Source organism: Prionailurus viverrinus, chromosome D4 (assembly GCF_022837055.1).
Source record: "Prionailurus viverrinus isolate Anna chromosome D4, UM_Priviv_1.0, whole genome shotgun sequence".
Lineage (NCBI taxonomy): Eukaryota > Metazoa > Chordata > Mammalia > Carnivora > Felidae > Prionailurus > Prionailurus viverrinus.
The window spans coordinates 75,558,277-75,573,101 of record NC_062573.1 but is presented as its reverse complement, the minus strand read 5'-3'; the positions used below and the strand labels follow the sequence as shown (position 1 = coordinate 75,573,101).

The window sequence follows — 14,825 nt, the reverse complement described above, 5'->3', positions numbered from 1 at the left end:
TACTTGCTTTATAGTTCTTAAGTGCACAGAAGATGTTCAGATAAAGTGGGCTAGAAAGTAGCTCATGGGTTTTATAAGGGCAAACAAAACCCACAGAACTCAGGGTCCTCTTAACAGCAAGGCTCTTTCATTCATAAGAGGGTTTCTGATAAAACCATGGCACTCTTCCTGGCTCCCAAAGGCACAGGAGATGGGGTTTTGCCTCACCAGCCCTGACCCAAGAACCTCTGCCATTGGGTGCATTGTCAGAGCCAAATTCTAGGCTGAGATTCAGGAAAACTTTCTTGGTCATGGCACCACTTCTAGAAAACACAGTATATCTTTTTTTTCCACCGAGGCACCAGTTTGCTTAGCATGACCTGGATTATCTGGCAAAGCTAGTTTATGCTGCTCCAGTTTTCCAGAGCTGCCCGCATCTTACAACTAGGTTGGGTGTGGTGATTTTAAAATAGGCTCACAGTTGAAAGTATAATGTTTTCAAATTTCCTTTCACTTATTTATTCTGGTTGCTTTATTTTTAAATTTTTATTATTAAAAAATTATTTTTAATGTTTATGCTTGAGGGAGAGAGAGACAGAGTGTGAGTGGGAGAGGGGCAGAGAGAGAGGGAGGCACAGAATCCGAAGCAGGCTCCAGGCTCTGAGCTGTCAGCACAGAGCCTGACGCGGGGCTTGAACTCATGAGCTATGAGATCATGACCTCAGCTGAAGTCAGACGCTCAACCGACTGAGCCACCCAGATGCCCCATATTTATTCTGATTTCTTATTCCAGCTGTTCCCATCATCTCTCCTTAATTCAAATGCTGGAAATTTTAACTGCAATTTTGCTGTGCATGTATTTATTCCATGAATATTTTTTTTCATCCCAATTGGTTACTTGTGATTATGGGCCCTGCCATCATTTGAGTAAAATTAATCAATTTGTCTGAGGAACTTTTTTTTAAACTAGGGTCTAATGGGGGTGATTAAATTTTGAATAATGGTATCTATGGATTGTGGGTAAAAAGAATGTTATTTAAATATCAGAACAAGCACACATATATAGGTTCATACCCCTGACAAACTTCAAAGGTAAAAAAAAAAAAAATCTGATTTCCTCGAGAAATCCATTTATGTGGTTGTTTCACTTGGTTGATTAAAATGTTTTCTATCGTTCTTAGGATAAACACAATACACTGACCTCTGCATCTGGCCTACCTGGCCCCTGACTCTTCTGAGGCCTCAAACCTCATACTGTAACCAGAGCAGAATCCATTTCTTCTACTTCCTCTGGGTCACTCAGCTCTTTTTTTTTTTTTTTTTTAATTTATTCTTAAGTGTATTTATCTTGAGAGAGAGAGAGAGAGCCGAGCAAGGGAGGGACAGAGAGAGAGGGAGAGAGAGAATTCAAAGCAGGCTCTGTGCTTTGCAGAGCCTGATGGGGGGTTCAGACTCATGAACCGTGAGACCATGACCTGAGCTGAAATAAAAAATCAGACGCTCTACAGACTGAGCCACCTAGGCACCCCAAGCTCTTTTATCTGCACATCTTCACATTGTGTCTTTCCTTTCTCCAGCGGCTCTTCTCTGTCTGGGTAACTCCTCCTTATTTGTCAGGTCTCAGCTCACAAGCTGCTTCCTCTGGAGGGGCTTCTCCAGTCTCCCTGGTCTACGGGAAGGCTCCCTCCCCTGGCACTGTGTCATCATGGAGGGTCATTGCCTGCCCACTCCTCTGTCTCCTCCGTTGGTCTGCAAAGTCGCTGAGAGTAGATACCGTGTCTTTATGTTTCTGTTTCATGCCTTGTACCTAGCACAACACCTGGCTGGCACACAGTAGGTGCTCCATAAATATTTCCTGACTGAATGGGTACATTGGAATAATTTATCCAAAGAATCAGGTTTAAAGTGATTTTACAAGTCCCATGTTGCCATTTACTTGGGTGCCTGAGTTTTCCAATCAATTCAGTTTGGACAGTTATTATTGAACACCCTTCTATATATGGCTGTCAGCTGCTTCCACCTACACTATCTCATTGACCTTTGCCTTACCTTTCTACTTTATAGCTGAGAATGCTCAGGCTCAGTGAGGCCGAAGTCCTTCATAATGGTGACAGACGAAGAGAAAGAATCTTGAACTTCAAAGATTTAACCCATCGCTCTTGGCCCCGTATTAGTGTATTACCCCTTTAAACTTTTGACCTTTACCATGCTGTCTTGCTATGACTGTCTGCTATATGAGAATACGGGCAGCCTTGAATTACCTACATAAAAGGTACAACTGAGACAAAATGAACTCCTGGAGAGGAAGTGCTGGTCTAGGAATCCGGACACCCGGGTGTTCTTCCTACCTTTGTTACTAACTGTCTGTGTGACACTGGACACATCATTGGTCTCTATGGGCCTTAGCTTTCTCATCTTTGCAAGGAGTGGGAGTGATTGGATAAGTTTTTAGGGGCCCCCAACCTTGTATTCTATGATCCTGAGCTTGAAAGCTGGTACAAGGCATCGGAAGTACACAGCGATCACTACTCAGGGTATCATCAAGTCTATCTGAAAGAGCCCGCCTCCAGCGGCCGTTCTGGAATTGCATCTCAAGCAAAGAGAATAGACACCATTTCCCATCATCCTCTTTTTCACTTTGTGTACACACACTGCTAACAAAAGGATAGCCATGAGTCACTGGGGGAATTGAATGAAAAGGAATGAATCATGGCAATAAGCCGTCATCTCTGGCCTTTGAATGAGCCGCAGTAAAGACTGGCCATCTTCCGAACGTCTTCCTGTGTTCACAGAACAGGGTCCTGGTGATCCAGGCTTGCTCTATGCAAATTGTCTTCAGCTCTGCGCCTCTTGAAACTGCCTTATGTGTTTAAGCAATCGGCAATCGGACCTCACACCTTATTGCTGCACAAGCAAATCTGAAATATAAAAATGCAAATTGTAAGGAACGGAAATAGATTTTAAGTTGTTTGCCTATAAATTGATTTCCATGAACAATCAAAACTTACCATTTTTGCAATGATTTTTAGAGGTGCTAAACTAAATAGAATAACTATATCACCCACGTGTGACCTTAGTAAAAGCACAGGAAAATTGTCATTCTGAATTTTAAAAGACAGCCAATTTTGGCTTCAATGTAACTGAAAATAGCAAATTAAAAGTAGATGTAACTTAAAAACCTTGAAGTTCTCATAGAAGGTATATCAGTGAGGACCTTAAAACTCCCTTTAAAAATTGAAGTTGACAAAAGGAAGAGAAAAGAAATTAAAACTAACAACAGATTTCAACTTAAGGATTAGTTTGGGCTAAAACTGTAGCCATGGCCAAAATGATCGAAAGTAAATAGAAGATGAGAATATTTATTTTTCCTGTTTTCTCTGTTTGTATGGCTTTGTAGCTTTAAAGTAAAAAAATCAGAAAGTCCATTTTCTCTGTCATCAGCTAACTGTGTTTATTTAGACAAATCACTTGAACTCTCTAAGGAGAAACTTTGCTGTGTGTGAAATTATATTTTATTAAAATTGTTAAGTCTTAGTAACTTTAAGAAAATAGCAAATGGGGGGCGCCTGGGTGGCTCAGTCAGTTAAGCATCTGACTTCAGCTCAGGTCACAATCTCCCCATTCATGATTTCAAGCCCCACTTAGGGCTCTGTGCTAACAGCTCAGAGCCTGGAGCCTGCTTCAGATTCTGTGTCTCCCTCTCTCTCTGCCCCTCCCCCCTCCTCAAAAATAAATAAACCTTAAAAAAAAAAAATACCTAATGTCCTACCAGGAATGACACTAAAGATTTAAGTCAAGTTGAATTCTGGAAGTAGATGTTCACTCTTCAGGGGGAAAATGATGCATTTTGTTTCCACAGTGGGTCAACTTCCTGTCTTAAGGTGGATTTCTGTCAGGAAAATGGCCTGATCATTGTTTGACACTGTGGTGTAGACATGTAAAGCCCAAACTCTACAGATCACAGATGTGAAAATTCCTGAAGATGGGAACCTGAGTGGCAAAACATAGATTATACTCCACTAAAAGACAGATTTAGAATCAAGACATATATTTCTAGTGGAGTTTTTGAAGTATTAAGACTTCTTATGGAAAATGGATCTCTTTTTTCTTTCAGGAATGCCACACAGTTTTTGAGTTCATTAAGAACAGTATTGCTTCCCTGTTAACTACCTAGAGGCTTACGGCACCTTCCTCCAAAGAGCTGACTGTATTCAAGTAAGAAAAACCTATTTTTCATTCAAAAAATTCCTACTATACTTGTCTCAGTGATAATGTAAAAATATGTGTAACCTACGGGCCGTAGGGTTTATTTCACTTGTCGAAGCTCCCAGAGAAGCAGGGAATGGGGTGAGCTTCAGCTGTAAATCATGGAGGGAAATTCCACTTGGATTTCAAAACCGCCACCACCACTGCAATGCAGATTTAAGGAGCCAGGCCCGTGTTTGACGTTGAGTTGGAACCATGTGTTCAGGAGTGAACTCTGTAGAAGTACAGGATGAGCTACGAGGGTCGGCTGACATAGGAGAAGGGGGAGAAAAGACGATGAGGGTAAGCAAAGGATTTAATCAGGGCAGAGCGAATGGTGCTGAGCTGGGCCACGCAGAAAGAATTATGGACAGGAAGGATACGGCAAGAGGTTGCTGGGCCATAAACACGAGATCAGCGTGGGAGAGACACAGCAAGTTGAGGGGGTACGTCTGACTTTCCGTCAGACACACATTCCTGGAAAGTTGTGTCGAAACCTAATTGTCATGAAGTAAACACATATTTAATAGGTAACTCATTAAAGGAAATTTATGTCTGTAAAGGAAAGGATACTTTTGTAATACGAATACCCACTCCCTAACTTCCTTCTTTGAAAATTAAGGCTTTATGTGTATTGAGTTTTCTTAGAGCAAAGGGCAGCAGAGTACGGCAAGTTGAGAGAGAAATACACATTATTTTAGCTATGGGTCTGGCAGCAAGAAAGGAGGGAATGTTCCCAAACGAAGGAGGCTCTTGCAATTTTCAAATTCAACTCCACTCTCTAGACGAGAAAACTGAAGGTGGTGCTTCACTCGAGGCTCACCAGGGGTTTGCAGAGAGTTAACCAAACGTTCAGTGATTCATTCATGGTCCTCAGCAGGCTGGCTGAGAGACTGAGAACTAGAACCCAGGACTCCGGCTTCCCACTCCCATCTCATTCCGTGCATCTCACTCAGACCGATGGTTTACTGCACACAGAGAATGAACAAAGCCAGAGTGCAGCTGCCTACTTTTGTCCTCTGGGGCCCCTTCCAGCTTCAAAATTCTCTGATTCTCTATCATCCCTGCCTCTCTTATTTTTTAAGACTGTTACCTCAAAGGATTCATTGTAAGATGAGGAGGCAGCCAAAAAGAGAAATAACTGTTATTGGCTCCCAAATGGCCAGGGAGTGTAGTAATATATCTTATAGAAGGAGATGGATAATGTTAAAAGAAGAAATTTATCTTCCAGAAAGCAATAAAGCTTTTAAAAGCACCAAGCCGGTTTCCCTTTAGTTCTGCCAGAATATATCAAATATGGCACCTTAAATTGGTCCAAGCTTCACAGATATCAGGAAACCACAAGTGTGATGTGTTTTGAAGAGGCCGTACATCTCCAAAAACACGTCATTTTGTTCCAGCTTTCTCTTCCGTGCGCGCCATTTAACTTCACTTCTTGTCATTTCTTCTCAGAGATTCTGCATGTATCTCTGGTTCCCCAGAAACAAGCCCTTTATCGGTAACTGCAGAAAATGCGTGATGTGAGAATTCAGGGAGAGCGAGAATGTGATTTATGCTATTTTCAAGCACCCGCATTTGTAGTCTCTGTAAAGCACCATGGAGATGATCCACAGAGGGTCATAAGGGCTCCCATTTTAATCTTGGGATTGGAAAATTATCTTCTGTCTAAGGAGCAGCCTTACATCACCTCTTTCCATTTTAATCTCTTGTCCCTTTAGCCAGCACACACAGTTCTTGCTAAAAATGCTTTAGATCATTATGTATTCGTATGGAGTCTTTAATGTAGCAGCATGTTGAGTTGGGGTGCACATACACAAAATAGGAATGACCATTCTGAGAGATTCTAATCCAACCTGGCTTTAAACAGAAATCATGTCGGGACACTTGGATGGCTCCGTCGGTTGAGTGTCTGACTCTTGATTTCAGCTCAGGTTGTGATCTCAGCATTGCAAGATCGACCCCCCACCCCCACCCCGCCCCAGTGGGGCTCCATACTGACCGTGGAACTTGCTTAAGATTCTCTCTCTCCCTCTCTCTCTCTCTGCCCTCCCCAACTCGTGCACACACACGAGCATGCATTCTCCCTCTCTCTAAAATAAAAAATAAAAATAAAAATAAAAATCACATTCTATGATGGCAGCATTGTCTAAATTTTAAATTGCATGTGAAATATCAAATAAAACGTTTTATATAAATAGCCACTCTGTGCTTTTAATACAGACAGAACCATAACGTTAAAGAATGCTAAAGCGCAAAGAGATGCTAGGGTTTCTGGACAACTTTCCTCATTTTATGGATGAGGAAACTGAAGCCCAACACAGCTAGTTAGGAGGAGAGCCAGCCAGGTATTGCCTCGGCTGCCAACCTCTAAAAAGCACTCGTACGTCACTAGGACAAATGAGAAATCAGAGCCAGGTTTCATACACAGCTCCTTATTTGTGCATAGTTAGCTGTTAGCTGGAACTTGACAGCCTGCATAAATACCTGGAACTAAATGCACGGCACCGTGGGTTAGCCAAGAGTAAGCGACTCATTTGCTTCTCCAAATTTAAATTTCTTTAATGTGCCCCCAAGCACACTAAATTTTAAATCCACAAAAGAAAAGAGGGCGAGAAATATAGAAGGATGGAGGCTAGTTTCTTCGAGTCTTTAGAGACACTCACTGATCCTGTTTCAGCCAATGGAAAATATATTGGTAGTGAAATCTGTTTCTGAAAGCAAACACTTTACAAATCAAATTCTTTCTATTCCTGCAAAATAGCACAAGTGAAAAAACAATCATTGACAGAGTGCCAGATCGTTACTTTCGGTCACACACCCAGAACTCTTAGGAGAGGTGGACAATTCCAAGATCATGGACCCATTGCTATATTCATGCCAATGGATGGAATTCAACCCACATCGATGTTGTGCATGCGCCAGAATGCTGGGAGCTACACAAATGCCATTGACCCAGTCCCCCCTCGGGATCTTACGTTATGATCACGAGACAGACATGAACAATATCACAGACCGGCTCTTTGCTGGGATAGCTAGAGGACCCCGAGAGCCTGGAAGATGGAAAGCCTGAGCGGCACCACAGAGGAGGCCTATATGAACCGATACCTGAAGGATGAGTCAGAGTTTGCCAAGTGGAACAGGGGAAGGAAAGGGGGATATCAGCATGTGCAATGTTAGCTAAGAAGATTGGGAAACTTATTCTGGTGAAAATGTTCATCTAAAACATTAATATTCTTCTTTAAAGGCATCAGCAAAAAAAGTGGGGAGGTGTGGTGGTTTTAACGATGCACCGTCCAGATCCCCCTTGTGCCTCATAGACTTATTCCTCCAGCTGCTGACAGTGATGCTGACATGGTCCTCAGTGAGCTGGCTTCTCCAGGAAGACTCATCTGAAAAGAGTGCCCCCGTCTAAGGTCTCATACTTTTTGTGGGGACACCTGCAGTGAACTGGCCGAGGGCGAGGTGCCCCAATTTGAGACAGTGCTGGAGTGCTTATTCCTATTCAGAGCTCCCTGAGGGACTGGCAAGTTCGTTGCATCACAGCCCAGCTTTCCCGTCTTCCCCTGCTTCTGTCTTCTTCTTTCCGGGACTGTTGATCCCAAGAGTACTCTAATAAAATTTCCTACACGCTAATCTCCATATCGGAGTCTGTTTCTAGGATCAGGGGGCTAACTAAATATTACAAGATCAATAAGGATGTAGGATATCACATTACAACCAGTAAGAGCCCACCAGTCTTATACTTGCCAGGTTGGAAGGCAGGATCGGTCACCAACTTAGGGTACGCACGTGTGAACCTTTCCTTCTAGTGTTTTCAGTCCTCTTTCTGATAAGCCTCCAAACCCTTTCCCCCATTCCTACCTTCAGGGGCTTTGAAAAGTTTCCTGGGCTTCTGCTTCCAAATGACTCTTCTGTGAGCCTTTAGCCCAGTTCTATTTTGGGAGTCCTCTACATATTTCCTCCTCTCTACATAGAATGTTCTGACCAATATTTCTCAAAATATGGTCCTCAGCCTGCTTGAACCGGGTGCTTGTTTAAAATACAGGTAACAGGCTCTACTTCAGCTCCACTCTACAGGTGGAGATTCTTATGCCCCCTCAAGTCTGAGAATCTCTTCCTCAGAATCTGGGGAATGTATTAAAGAGAAAAAAATGGTGTTTCTGAATTGCCTGTGGAATGAATTGTTATATGTAATTTAGACAGCTTTATAATTTGTGATGAAAAGACAGTGTAGACACTGCATTTACTCTTGTTGGGATTCCAGCTTACTGTCAGTGGGTGGGACAGAGGCTGTTGAAATCTAACCAGGCTTCGGAAATCAGACAACTCTGACCTCATCTGGGATAGTTCTGGATGCTGTGTGGATCCAGGGTGGAGTGCTGAAGGGCCATTTATCAGAGAACTTAGCAGCTTGTTGGTAGACAAGTGGATGACTGCCATGCAGTTTTCACAGACTAAGCTCCAGTCATTCACAAGTTTTCATTCAGCTGCAGGATTTACAGATGAGCTTGAATCCTGGTAGAACAACCAAGGGTTTGCCAAGGGACACTGAAATGTAGATAGTACCGCATACTTTGTTTTTAAAGTCAACTTAATTGAGGTAAAAATTAATTAAATTTAATTAAATATATCTCTTTTTAGTGTATAGTTCAGTAATTTTTTGACAAACACACAGCTATCCAACCAATCTTTATCCAATCTTTATCATGATCAAGATAAAGAACATTTCCATCATCTCCCAAATTCCCTCCTGCCTCAGTTGCAGTTTCCATCCACCATTCCTAATATGAGGCAACCATTGGTCTACTTTCTGTCACAAAAGATTAGCATGGCCTTTTCTAGAATTTCAGATAGATGGAAACACGCAGAACACTAGGATATCTCCACTAAACATAAAGTGTAGGTTATAAGGTTCCTTTGTTGTCCAGCCCTTTAAAAATGGAGTTCCATTATTTCATGTGTGCAGCTTCTGATAATTTCTGTAACAACTCTTTGTTTCTCTTTATGAACTTTATCTTTCTCTCTAACTGCATAAAAGATTTTCTCTTGTTTATTTTCAGCAATTTGACTATTACATGCCTTAGTGGTGGTGTGTGTATGTGTGTGTGTTGACGCTATCGGGATTCATTGAGCTTCTTGGATCCGTGGGCTTAGAGGCTTATGGTTTTCATCAAATTTCAACATTTTTTGGCCATCACATCTTTAAATATTTTCCAGGGCCTCAGTTTTCCATCTGTGAGATGGGAATAATGATAGCATCTATTTTATAAGGTTACTATTAAAGACAATGCCCATAATTGTCTTAGCACAGTATTTAATATTTAAGAGATGCTCCTCACGAATGTCTGCCTTACATAGGGTGGCTTATAATGAATAGTAGAAAAATGATCAAGCTCAAGATTGAAAGATAGCACCATTAATACTTATATGGACCACAAATACAAGCCAAGCCCATTCCAGACAAAATGACATGTATGGTCACCCTATACCAGCTTGGTATAGCCTCCATTTGTAACCTGGGAGACAGCTTTGGTGTAAAGGAAGATTCCTCTCCCCTCCCCACTCTACCTCTCCTGTATCCTGAGAAATGAGTGGATTTGACCTGAAATTGGACTGAAGGCATCAGAATTGTAGCCTAGACCATGACGCCAAACAGCTATGCAGCACTAAACAACGCTTGCTGACCCAAGCCAATGTTATTTTTAAAAATTTTAATTAATAGACTGTTTTTTTAGGGAAGTTTTATGTTTACAGAAAACTGAGCAGACAGGGGCGCCTGGGTGGCTCAGTCGGCTGAGTGTCCAACTTCAGCTCAGGTCATGATCTCGCGGTTCATGAGTTCGAGTCCCGTGTCGAGCTCTGTGCTGACAGCTCAGAGCCTGGAGCCTACTTCAGATTCTGTGTCTCCCTCTCTCTCTGCCCCTCCCCTGCTCATGCTCTGTCTCTTCCTCTCTCTCAAAAATAAATAAACATAAAAAAGAAAAGAAAAGAAAACTGAGCAGACAATGCAGAGTTCCCATATATCCCCTCTCTCCCTTAACTCACAGTTCATTAACATTTTGCATTAGTGTGGTGCATTTATTATAATTAATTATCAATATTGATACATTATGATTAACCAAAGTCTATAATGTAACTTAGGGTTCACTCTGAGTTGTACAATGCTATAGGTTTTGACAAATAGATAATGTTCTGTATTTTCCATTACAGAAGCGTGCAGAATAGTTTCACTACCCTAAAATTCCCCCATGCTCCACCTGTGCACCCACCTCCCCCTTCCCCCCAAAACCTCAGCAACTACTGATCTTTTTACTATCACTATAATTTTGCTACTCCCAGAATGTCATATACTTGAAATCATACATTATATCGCCTGGTTTCTTTCACAGTGAAATACGCATTTAAAGTTTCTCCATGTCTTTTAGTAATTGATAGTTCATTTTTTTATTGCTGAATAATATTTGATTGTACAGATGTACCACAGTTTGTCCATTTGCCTTTTGGAGAACAACATGTTTGTTTCCAGTTATTGGAAGTTATGACTACAGCTGCCATAAACATCTGTGATAAGTTTTTGTGTGGACATAAGTTTTCCTATCATAGGAGCATGATTGCCGGATCATATGAAAAGTCTATGATTTGTTTTGGAATAGACTGCCAAACTGTCTTTCGGAGTGACAGTCCCATTCTGCATTCCCACCAGGAATGAATGACGGTTCCTATTGCCTCACATCCTCACCAGCATTTGGTTTTATAACTTTTCTGGATTTTAGTCATTCTAATAGGTATATAGTGGTAACACAGTGTTGTTTTAGTTTGCAGTTTCCTAATGACATACAATGTAAAGCATCTTTTCCTATGCTTTGCCATCTGTATATCTTTTTTTTGGTGAGGTGTCTGTTAAGGTTTTGGCCCATTTTTTTAAAATTCCAGTATAATTAACATACAGTGTTATATTAGTTTCAGGTGTACAATATAATGGTTCAACAATTCCTTTTTTAAAAAATGTCTATTTATTTATTTTGAGAGGGAGAGAGAGAGACACAGAGAGAGAGAGAGAGCACAAGCAGGGGAGGGACAGAAAGAGAGGGAGAGAGAGAATCCCAAGTGGGCTCCACACTGTCAGTGCAGAGCCTGACGTGGGGCTCAAACTCATGAACTGTGAGATCATGACCTGAGCCGAAACCAAGAGTTGGACACCTTCGCTGCCTGAGCCACTCAGGAGCCCCAGTGATTTAACAATTCTATACATTACTCAGTGCTCGTCGCAGTAAGTGTACTCTTAATCCCCTTCACCTATTTCACCCATCCCCTCCTCCCCTCTGGGATCCATAAGTTCGTTCTCAATATTTAAGAGTCTGTTTTTCAGGGAGCCTGGGTGGCTCAGTCAGTTGAGCATCCGACTTCAGCTCAGGTCATGATCTCAGGGTTTGTGAGTTTGAGCCCCGCGTCGGGCTCTGTGCTGACAGCTCAGAGCCTGGAACCTGCTTTGGATTCTGTGTCTCCCACTCTCTGCTCCTTCCCCCACTTGTGCTCTGTCTCTCTCTCTCTCAAGAATAAATGAATACTAAAAAAAAAAAAAAAAAGTCTGTTTTTGTTTGTCCTTTTTTTCTTTGTTTTGTTTCTTAAATTCCACATGTGAGTGAAATCATATGGTGTTTATCTTTCTCTGACTGACTTACTTCACTTAACATTATGCCCTCTAGGTCCATCCACGTTGTTGCAAATGATAATATTTCATTCTTTTTATGGCTGAGTAATATTCCATTGTGTAAGTGTGTGTGCATGTATGTATATACATCTCCACACACACACACACACACACACACACACACACACACACATCTTTATCTATTCATCTCGTGATGGACACTTGGGCTGCTTCCATAAATGCTGCAGTAAACATGGGAGTGAATCTAGCTTTTTGAATTAGTGTTTTTGTATTTTTTGTGTGGGTAAGTACCCAGTAATGGAATTACTGGATCATATGCTATTGCTCTTTTTAATTTTTTGAGTTAATTTTACTGTTTTCCACAGTGGCTGCACCAGTTGGCATACCCACCAACAGTGCATGAGGTTTCCTTTTTCTCCACATCCTCACTAACACTTGGTATTTCTTGAGTTTTTTACTTTAGTCATTCTGACAGGTGTGAGGTGATATCACATTGTGGTTTTGATTTGCATTTCCCTAATGATTAATGATCTTGAGGATATTTTCATATGTCTATGGCCATCTGGATGTCTTTTTTGGAGCAAGGTCTGTTCATGTCTTCTCATTTTTTAATTGGATACTTTGGTTTTTTTGGGGGGGATATTGAGTAGTATAAGTTCTTTAGATATTAACCCCTTTTCAGGTATGTCATCAGCAAATATCTTCTCCCATTCAGTAGGTTGTCTTTTAGTTTTGTTGATTGTTTCCTTTGCTGTGCAGAAGCTTTTCATTTTGATATAACCCTGATAGTTTATTTTTGCTTTTGTTTCCCTTGCTTCAGGAGACATATCTAGGAAACTATTGCAATGGCCGATGTCAGAGACCTTACTGCCCATGGTCTCTTCCAGGATTTTTGTAGTTTTCAGGTCTCACATTCAGGTCATTAATCCATTTTGAGTTTATTTCTGTGTATGGTATGAGAAAGTGATTCCGTTTCATTCCTTTGCATGTGGCTGTCCAATCTTCCCAGAAACATTTGTTGAAGAGACTGTTTTTCCCCATTGTATATTCTTGCCTAGTTTGTCAAAGATTATTTGACCATATAGTTGTGGTTTTATTTCTGGGCTGTTTATTCTGTTCCATTGAGCTATGTGTCTGTTTTTCTGTCAGTACCATACTGTTTTGATTACTACAGCTTTGTAGTAGATCTTGAAATCTGGGATTGTTATGCCTCCAGTTTTGTTTTTCTTTTTCAAAATTGTTTTAGCTATTTGGGGTTTTGGTGAGTCTGTACAAACTTTAGGATTATTTGTTCTAGTTCTGTGAAAAATACTGTTGGCATTTTAATAGGGATTGCATTAATTCTATAGAGTGCTTTGAGTAGTACAGACTTTTTAACAATATTTTTTCTCTCAATCCACAAGCATGGAAAATCCTTCCATTTGTTTATGTCATCTTCAATTTCTTTCAACAATTTCTTTCACCTTCTTAGTTAAGTTTATTCCTAGGTATTTTATTATTTTGGAGTACAATTGTAGATGGGATTCTTTTCCTTAATTTCTCTTTCTGGTACTTCATTATTAGTGTATAGAGATGCAATTGATTTATGTAGGTTGGTTTTGTATCAATGACCTTACTGAATTCATTTATAAGTTCTAGCAGTTTTTTAGCGAAGCCTTTAGGGTTTTCCATATATAGTATCATGTCATATGCAAATAGTGGAAGTTTTACTTCTTCCTTACCAATTTGGATGCCTTTTATGTATTTTTCTTGTCTGAATGCTGTGGCTAGGACTTCCGCCACTGTGTTGAATAAAAGTGGTGAGAGTGGACATCCTTGTCTTGTTCCTGATCTCAGGGTGAAAAACTCTCAGTTTTCACCATTGTGTATGATGTTAGCTGTGGGTATTTCATATATGGTCTTTATTGTGTTGAGGTATGTTTCCTTTAAACCAACTTTGTTAAGAGTATTTAATCATGAATGGATGTTGTACTTTGTCAAATGCTTTGTCTGCATCTATGGAAATGATTGTATGGTTTTTATCCTTTCTCTTGTTGATATGATGTATCACATTGACTGATTTGTGAAAGTGAACCACACTCGCATCCCAGGAATAAATCCCACTTAGTTGTGGTGAATGACTTTTAAACATATATTATTGGGTTCAATTTGTTAGTATTTTGGTGAGGGTTTTTGTGTGTATGTTCATCAGAGATATTGGCCTGTATTTCTCTTTTTTACAGTGTCTTTATCTGGTTTTGGTATCAGGGTAATGCTTTCTTTGGCCCAAATTTTGAATCAGATTGTTTGTTTTCTTATTGTTGTATTTTAAGAGTTCTTTGTATATTTTGGATAACAGTCCTTTATGAGATGTATTTTTTGTATATAGTTTCTCCCAGTCTATGGCTGATCTTTTCAATCTTGTAGTCTTCAAATATTGTTATGTCCCCCCATCCTTCTGGGAATACAATTACAAGCCTGTTAGAGTTGTTGACATTTTCCACAAATTACTGAGACTTTATTTACTGTTTCCATCATTTTTGTCTTTATATTTCAGTTTAGATAGTTTCGATTGCTTTATCTTCAAGTTCACTGATCTTTCCTTCTGCAGTGTTCAATGTGCTATTAATCCCAACCAATTAGTTTTTCTTCCCACACATTGAATATTTTCACCTAAAGAATTTCTGTTGACTTTTTTTGTATTTTCAATTTCTCTTCTCTTTAGGTTTCCCTTTATATGCTTGAACATATTTGCAATAGCTATTTTAATGTCCTTGTCTGTTAATTCCATTATTTCTGTCATTTGGGGGTCCATTTCTATTGACTGATTTTCCCATAAGCTATGGGTCATGTTTTGCTGCTGCTTTTCATGCCTAGCAGGTTTTTATTGAGTGCTGGGTATTTTGAATGCTGAATTGTGGTTTTTCTTTTTTTCCTCTCTAAAGGGTAC

The 14,825-nt window shown here is 40.4% G+C and overlaps 1 protein-coding gene across 3 annotated transcripts in view; it reads left to right on the top strand.

The window, feature by feature from the left end:
- Nucleotides 1–14,825, top strand: part of MAMDC2 (MAM domain containing 2) — a 301,858-nt gene that overhangs the window by 97,058 nt on the left and 189,975 nt on the right. For all 3 annotated transcript variants that reach the window (XM_047831030.1, XM_047831029.1, XM_047831032.1), the window contains exon 3: nucleotides 4,094–4,194. The gene's annotated coding sequence lies outside the window, so the exon portion shown is untranslated. The remainder of the gene's footprint in view (nucleotides 1–4,093; nucleotides 4,195–14,825) is intronic.